The sequence below is a fragment of the Meriones unguiculatus genome, chromosome 3 (genome assembly GCF_030254825.1).
Source record: "Meriones unguiculatus strain TT.TT164.6M chromosome 3, Bangor_MerUng_6.1, whole genome shotgun sequence".
Classification (NCBI taxonomy): domain Eukaryota; kingdom Metazoa; phylum Chordata; class Mammalia; order Rodentia; family Muridae; genus Meriones; species Meriones unguiculatus.
In genome coordinates, this window is record NC_083351.1 from 85,728,612 (window position 1) to 85,737,405 (window position 8,794).

At 37.0% G+C, this 8,794-nt stretch overlaps 1 non-coding gene across 1 annotated transcript; it reads left to right on the top strand.

Moving 5' to 3' along the window:
• Positions 1-3,286: 3,286 nt before the first annotated feature.
• On the top strand, positions 3,287-3,420 carry LOC132653304 (small nucleolar RNA SNORA70). Its single transcript, XR_009591075.1, has one exon. It is a non-coding gene; the product is annotated as a small nucleolar RNA SNORA70 (small nucleolar RNA).
• The last annotated feature ends 5,374 nt before the right edge of the window (positions 3,421-8,794 follow it).

The window sequence follows — 8,794 nt, forward strand, 5'->3', positions numbered from 1 at the left end:
ACTCCAAACGCAAAACCCAGAGTTCATCAAACACACAAGAGTATTTTCCCTTGCCTAGGAAGACTGCAGAGGAAAAAAAAAAAAAAAAAAAATGTGTAAGTTTAGAAACAAGGTTTCATTGACTGTGGAGACCAGACTGGTGTCAAATTTTTGAGATCCTCCTGTTCTTCCTAGGATTACAGACCTATATCACCAGAACCCAGCTACCTGTGTCTGTCTGTATGAGAGAGAGATAAAAACCTGTTGTGCATCAATTTTTCTAACAGTGAAATATGTACAGATGGGTATATAGTTTGGTAGAAATTTTCTGAATGAAGTGCATTTAAATCCATAGGTATTTTTTAAGTTTTATTATATTTACTCCCCAATCCCTGTGCGTGCGTGTGTGTGTGTGTGTGTGTGTAGAGATTAGAGAACAATTTTCATTTTCAGGAGTTGACTCTTTTCTTCTACCATATGGGTCCTGGGGATTGAAGTCAGGTCATCAAGCTTGACAGCAAGTACTTTCACCTGCTGAGGATTCTCACTAGCCCTCCAAGCATATTAAAATATTATTGTCTTTCACCTTTTAATAAAAAACGAATGTCTTGTGATTTGCTATAACTAATTTAATCCCTCAGAATGATAGATGAGCCTCTGATGAAAGTTTAAAGTTCTCAATGAGTCTGTACAAACTTAAATATTTCGATACATAGGGAGAGTTTGACTTTAAATCATAGAAAACTAAGGATTTATGTGCTTATACACCTGTATGACACCTCATATAGGCCAGACTGGTCCCAAACTCAGGACATGTGCTAATTGCCCCTAAATTCCTAATCCTTCTTCCCAGGCCCCCAACCTCTGAGATTTCAGGCTTGAACTATCACACCTGTGTTGTGCATTTTTTGTGTGGACACCAGAAATACAAACATACATATTCATATTCATATTCATGTACATATACATAATCACTGGATAAATAGTCTAGCAGAAAGATACACATCTATATATCTATAAATATGTATATATATAGATATATATCTATACACAGATATATAAGATATATAGATACTTATCTATATGTAGATATCTATCTACATATATAGATATTGATATGATATATAGCTATAGATAGATACAGATAGATATAGCTATATCTTATAAATATATCTATAAGACACATAAATATATATCTATGTATAGATATCTGAATCTATCTGTATCTACATCTATATTTATATAGAAAGATATATCATATATATTTATAGAGATGTAGCTATCTATGTAGATAGATAAAGTATATGTATATATTGTATATATATTATATGTATCTTTATATATATTTATGTATATATCTATATTTCTATATATTTATATAGAGACTTCTATTCTTATATATAGATATAGACTATACATATATTCTTATATGTATATATAGAATATACATATATTCTTATATGTAGATCTATATATAGAGAGATAGATAGATAGATAGATAGATAGATAGATAGACAGACAGATAGATGGATAGCTCAATCTCTCTGCTAGAACATTTATTCAGTGGTTGAATTGCATTACACACAGATCTTTTTCTTTTCCTTTCTTGGATTTCTTTTGTCAAATTTCCCCTTATATTTCAAATAATGTTGGTATTTATTCAAAGAGATTATTTATTAAATCCATTTGCAGTCAGATTTAAATGCTATGGTGATATGCTAAATTTAGAGCAAAAACTGAGCTCAGTGGAGTAACATCATTCTAGTAATCATTTCTTAAAATTCATTCTAGTAATCATTTCTTAAAATGATTACTAGACCAACCAAATTTTTATTATCGAATTCCATCTTATATATAACTATAGTATTTCTTGGAGCATGGGTAATAAATTCTAACCTAAGAGTTCAAGACCCAATTCAAATATGCATTCTTTCAAAATCCCCTTGGAAAAGCCATTACTTGGTCCTGTTGTGATTTATGTTTTTGACTCTGTCTTTCACCAGCCAGGAAGCTGTAAATCTTCCCTTGCAATGCTCTATGTAGATGCACACTCTTGGATAGAAGGCACATGTTTGAGTAGCTCTGGGGGCAGTTTAAGTATCATTTTATTACTTCAAAGAACACATCTAAGAATTAAATGTTGCACAAATACTTTCCTAATTTTCCTGCCTTAAAGAGCAGAACCCAGAGAAAGTTTGATTAGAGCTTAGAAGTGTGTATTAGCTTTTTTTTTTTTTTCTGTACTGGAAACAGTGGGTTGGGCTTTTCAAAACTGAAATATGTGGGAGAACAGAAAGATATACGCTACAGTAATGATTTTTCTCAAAACTTCAGCATTTTTCTGATGATTCTTCTGCCTGGCCACCCCATGATAGAAGCCTGCCTTCCTTGGTATATCATCACCATTTTTTGTCATGCTCCTTTTCCTTATTTATACCATAATCCTTCTTTATATTTATATTCCTCAGTTATACTATAAAAACGTTCATTTGGAAGCTCTCCCTAAGGGGCTGGAGAGATGATTCATCAGTTAAGGGCATGTGCTGCTCCTGAGGACTGGAGTGCAGTTGCCAGCACCTATGACTTGGCAGCTCACAATTGCCTGCAATTACACCTCTAGATGGTTCAACATCCTCTTCTGGCGTCTTCAGACAGTTGCTCTCCCCTGCACATACCTCCACACAGACACACATGCATACACATAATTAAACACACACACAAAAAGATCCCAACTATACAATTACCATTTCATAACATTTCAAAAAGCATTGCGCCTCCCTTTCCCTGCCCAGCTCACTCCATCCTCCTCCCTCCTTGTGAAATCACACCACCAGCTATTGGTGTCTATCCCTTTTGAATGAGAATTAAGCATCTTCGCTAGAGTCCTCCTTGTTATTTAGCTTCTTTAGGTATGTGGATGATTGTGATGTAAAGTGAATAATTTTTTTTTTAAAAAAATTAAAAGTTTTAAAAAAACACACCTCCTTCTTTAACTGAGAACACCTAATCAACAAGGCCTTTGTTAAGGCAGTGACCTAAATGAATTCTGCCAGGAGATAGTGAGGGCCAACGTGGTTAGACCTTGAAGTTTTAAGGCTTCCTTCAGATATAAGAAGATCCTAAGTTTTTAGTAAGTTTATTTTTTCTAACCACTGTATTGCGTTATAGTAAGAATAAACATAATGTTTTTGTCTTATATTTTGAAACATGGTTTCAACTTCCTTTGTAGTCCAGGCTGGCCTCAAACTCATTCTGCCTCCTGGGTGTAGGAATTACAGGCATGTACCACTATATTCACTGAGTAAAAGTATTTTAAGTTTAGCTAACCAGGTTCTTTTTCTCACTGGGGACCTGGTGAGTAATGGCTGCAAACAAGTCTCTGGGAGTAGTGTGTGTAGCAGGATGTTTGGTGGGCTGCCAAGAGGATCCATGGAGACAGTTGCTGTTTTCCATGCTTTCCCAAATCTAGGCTTCAGACAGGTGCATAGCATGCCTTTGGGAGCTCCTGGGCACAGTGGCCAAGATTCACACTGGCCAGGCCATCATGTCCTTCCACTCTGAGCTGTAGAATAAGGAATGTGAGGTGGAGGACCTATGCAGAGCCATGCATGTTCAAGGTCCCTGGAAACCAAAAGATCCACATCTCAAAGAGGTGAATGAACTCCACTAAGTTTAACGTGGGTAAATTTGAAGATGTGCCAGCTGAGAAGTGTCTGATCCCTGATGGCTTTGGGAAGAAATATATCCCAATTATGATCTTCTGGCAAACTGCATGCCTGAGGGCTTCCTGTGTGCTGGACTCCATACCTTGCAAGTCATACTCACCAAAAAAAAAAAAAAAAATCTTGCATCAAGTCTAAAAAGGGAAAAGGTGTTTTAGAAATGAAGCAGACTGGGTTCAGGGTGAAGGCAAGTTTGATATCATTCTTTCTAGAAAATTTTATTGTGGGTATTTGATGTGCATGTGCCCATGTGCCTGCAGATGCTCCATGGAAATCAGAAGAGGGTTTTGGGGATTCATTCAGGGAAATTTCACCATCAGAGTACAAGGCCCTCATGGCTCAGCTATGAATAGCCCTGGGGAAAATGCACTGTTGCCTGTTGACTTCTGTTTCTTTCTGAGCCAGTGCATCTACTGCTTCTGCTCCTTCCTCTGCTGTCCTCAAAGTCTATTTTCCTCCACCTTCCTCTGTAGACAGAATACCAGAGACTCTAAGGATGTCCCAGGCCTGCAATGCTGGGTTGCTACTGAAGTATCCAGCTTCATGGACTGAGCAGCTACTCAGTCTCTCTAGCATGTGTATGCCCACTGCTGGACTGAGATCCTACTATGTAAGCCAGTCTAATAGACCCCCATTTATTTTTTCTTTATTAATTACACTTTATTTGCTTTGTATTCCCCCTGTGGTTCTCTCCCTCCTCCCATCCCATCCCAATCCCTCCCTTCCTCTACCCTCTGCATGTATGCCCCTCCCCAAGTCCACTGATAGGGGAGGACTTCTTTTCCTTCCTTCTGATCCTAGTCAATTAGGTCTCATCAGGAGTGGCTTCGTTTAGCCCCCATTTATAATGGGTATTTGTGTGTACATGCATGCACACACTATCACTTTTGTTCCTCTAAAAACCTGCCAAAACTTAAACATACAGTTGCCAAACAATCCTTCACTTCCTTTCCTCTGTAAGAAAACGTGTCACTCAAGAGTTCTTGAATTGTTATGGCAACGTCACTCAATGTAATCCTAACCCATGACAACCCAAGTTTTTGTCAACTAGAAAGTGGCTCAACAACATTTATATTGTAGGATGTGATGTAATAAAAACAATGATAGTAAGCAGTAAGCACAAAGCACCATGTATAGTATGATTCTATATATATTAAATGTGCAAACTAAGTAGCTCTGCAGAGGTAGGAAGCAAGTTATATGTTGTCATGGACTAAATGGTAGAGAAAATGGTGAATAACTATTAAAAAACTTAAAGTTCTTTGCAGAAGTGACAAAATGTTTTAATATTAATTGTAGTGACAGCTACATGATACTGAAGTCTCTGGGTTGTACACTTTCCACAGACAACTTGATTGGTAGAGAGATGGCTCGGTGATTAGAAGAACAGCACTGGCTGTTCTTTCAGAGGACTAAGTTCAATTGCCAGCACCCACAATTGTCTGTAGCTCACAATTGTCTGTAACTCCAGTTCCAGGGAATCAGCCACCTGCTTCTCACCTCTGTGTATACTGAATACACATGATACATAGACATTCATGCAGGCCAAACACCCATACACATGAAATAGACAATAATAAAAATTATTTTTAAAGTAGAGGATTTATATGGCATATCAATTATACAAAATTATTCTGTCTGGCCTTATTAAGTTATTTGAGTGCCTACTTTTTTGAGACAGAGTCTGGTATGTAGTCCAAGCTACTCTCAAGCTCATATTGATACCCCTGCCTCAATCTTTCAAATATTAGGGTAAACTAGTCCACAGCTTTCAATAGAGAATGCCCATAAACCTAATTACTTAGACTTTAGAAAAGCATATTTGCTTCTTCTACCCTACATCAGGGTACTGTTTTGTAAAAATGTTGTATTACAAAGAAATTTACTTGCTAAAAGCAATTTCATTTACTTAACAACCTGGCAAGTTTGGTAACTTAAGGAGATTATTAAGTGTGTGTTAGTCTTTGTAGAGGTAGATGGGAACAATAATTTTTAATTTATTCAAATTCTTCCCCCAAAGACATCTACTTGTAAAGCAATATAGTAGAAGTTTTGGTTTCTTTGTAAACTGAGTTATGTTATGTAAATATGTTGTTTTAATCCTCATATTTAATCCTAAGTGTGGGATTTTAGTTGGATTATACTTTGTCTACACCTGTTCATTGTCTCATTCGGAGCATAGCTTTTACCAGCTGGTATCAGCCTTCCATGTGTAGCATAGATAGGTGCTTGACCTAGGACTCTGGAGAATATAAATGTGAGAGCTGAGAAAGAAGTGGTGGTGTGTAGCAGTTTGGAGAGACTGGAGATGGATGGTGTGGTGTTTTGGAGTGGACAGATAGAGATAAATGCTTTGGGCACAGCGGCATGAAGGAGACTGCTGGCTGAGTCTGCCTGCTGTCGACAGAGGCCGGTATAGAGCCATAAAAGACCCACTGACCTTCAAAAACTGGAAGACATAAAGGGGCCTCTCTCCCCACTAACCTTCTCTTTCCTATGTAGGGTTGGGAGGTGGAAGGGAAGTTGAGACCTAAAACCCCAAATAAAGTACAGATTTAAAAATGAGTGCTACAAAGCAATCATTTACAAATGCTCCTGAAGAATAATTTCGTTGAGTTAGGTTACTTGGAGCACACGAATATATATGAGATGTGTCCCTTGCCCTCAAAGAGCTCATCATAGCTGCTGGATATAAAAACATAGAGTTGAGTGGCAGTCTTTACACTTTAATGACAGTAAATTGTTTGTGATGGACTAATGTGTAACCTAATCCTCAGACTATTGCAGGTCATTGAAGGGCCTGTTCAGCTTGGGACTGAGATGTATCCACAGAGAACTTGCAACCAAAACCTGTAGAGAGAGCGAGAAAGAGAGAGAGAGAAAAAGAAAGGACACTCGTGCTGCAGATGGAAGGAAGCTGGTTTCCAAGGCATAAACCAGTATCAACAAAAGCAGAGAGGCAGAACATCTTAAGATTGTAATTTTTTTAAAGATTTATTTACTTATTATGTATACAGTATTCTGCCTGAATGTATGTGTGCAAGTCAGAAGAGGGTACCAAATCTCATTGTAGATGGTTGTGAGCCACCATGTGGTTGCCGGGAATTGAACTCAGGACCTCTGGAAGGGCAACCAGTGCTCTTAACCTCTGAGCCATCTCTCCAGCCCTTAAGATTGTAATTTTAAAGTAATGAATAAAGGATCTCATAAATTGTATATTAAGATAAGTATATGAAAAACATATTTCCCTTTCTCAGATATTTTAGACTAATTAAATACTTTAGCTTATATGCTTCTCATTTCAAAATTTGTAATGTAGACAATAAATAAGGAGATAAGCGTGACAGTTCTATAATGAAGAAAATACAAAAACAAAGAACGTAATATTTTGGTGTTTAATGTGAAAAGAAAAAACATGAGACTTATTAAAATCAAGAGATAAGCCATTCCTTATACCCATTTAAAAAAAAAGATATGAATTCAGTGGTGTTGTCTCATGAAAGCATAAAGTTGCACAATGTAAGCTGTTATGATTTATTTGCTCATTACTTTCAGGAATATGTGTATTCATGCACCCACAGGCTTACCTGGCACATATTATCAGTCATGGAAGAAATAATACACACTTAATAATCTCCTTAAGTTACCAAATTTACAAGGTGTTCAGTAAATTAAATTGCTTTCAGAAAGTAAATATCTTTGTAATACAATATATTTTCTTTTTAGAAAATATAATTTATTCTCACTCTGAGGAGATGATTATTTCTTTCAAAATCTTTAACTATCAGTTAACTTTCCATCAACTCTGACACAGTCACTTCCGGCCCACTAAAAGCACCTGAATCAAACATCTCATGGTTTAATAAATTTTGTGTTTCAGGTGGAGTGGCAATAGATTCTATGATTGTGACTAGAAATTTTCCCACACAGTAAATAAAAACATGATTTCATTTCAACATATCGTTACCTTTAATAGTCAATTTACTGTACTTAGTGGTATGGCCAGACATTCAAATTAAAAACTGCTGTGGTTAGAACTACAGGTTACAAGAGGCAGACTCCTATTGTTTCAGCTGCATTGTACAATATATTAGGAAACATATTCATATGGAAATTTTTTATTTATTTGTTTTCATTTGTAAACTGAGTTTCCTGAAATTGAAACACAGCCCCCTTAACATGAATGATTTTTCTCCTTAATTGAAGGACAACACGATAATATCAAGAGTTCATGAATCACCTTATGCACTAACATGTACAGCCTGTTACTGATAATTACTTCAAGAAAATAAAGTCTGCTGAGGATGTAGTTCAGCTGGACTAGTGTTTACTTAACATCATGAAGCTCTGGCTTCCATGCGCAGCACCACAGAAAGTGCATACAGTTAGAATTCCTATAATCCTAGGTCTATCCATGGTGACACAAGCTGAATTCAAGACCACCTGAGTTACAGAAGAGCCTGTATCAAAAATAGGAAGGTGGAAAGAAAGGAGGAAGGAAGAAAGGAAGGGAAGGAAAAAGGGCCTGGTATCTTGCTTCCATGGACAATATAGCCACAGAATGCTTTGTCTAAAATATTTTCTGTTACTCTTTGAAGGCAACAGCTCCATATTTAGACAGCATTTTAAGCTCCACTCTTTTTAAAAGGACATTCTAAGAAGCAGTATTTCTGCTGGGCTGCTGTTACAAATTTTCTTTCCAGTTTACATCCATCAAAAATGGGATCTGCAGCTTTGGCAGATTTAGCTGCAGCACAAGGTATATGCTCAGCAGTGAGTTCCCACGGGCACAGAGCATCCTTTGAGTCTAGTTGTCAGTGGGTACTGGTCTCCTCATTTTTGTTATAATATCCTAAAAGCTGTACCTGCATCTTTTAGTTCATTTTGAGCTTCAGTGTAGGAGGAAGAGAAACACAATTAGGTTTTCTCGGTTAATTAAAACTCCATATAAAACAAAGACAGCATCAAAGCCAAACCTTACAAAGAGCCAAAGTATGTTCTATTGGATCTAAGAGTGGTTCTGGTGTCCCAAGGACTCTGAAAACTGAATGCTGAAAAGCTGGCAACCTCCGATCTCTGCTCTGGCGTTCTGC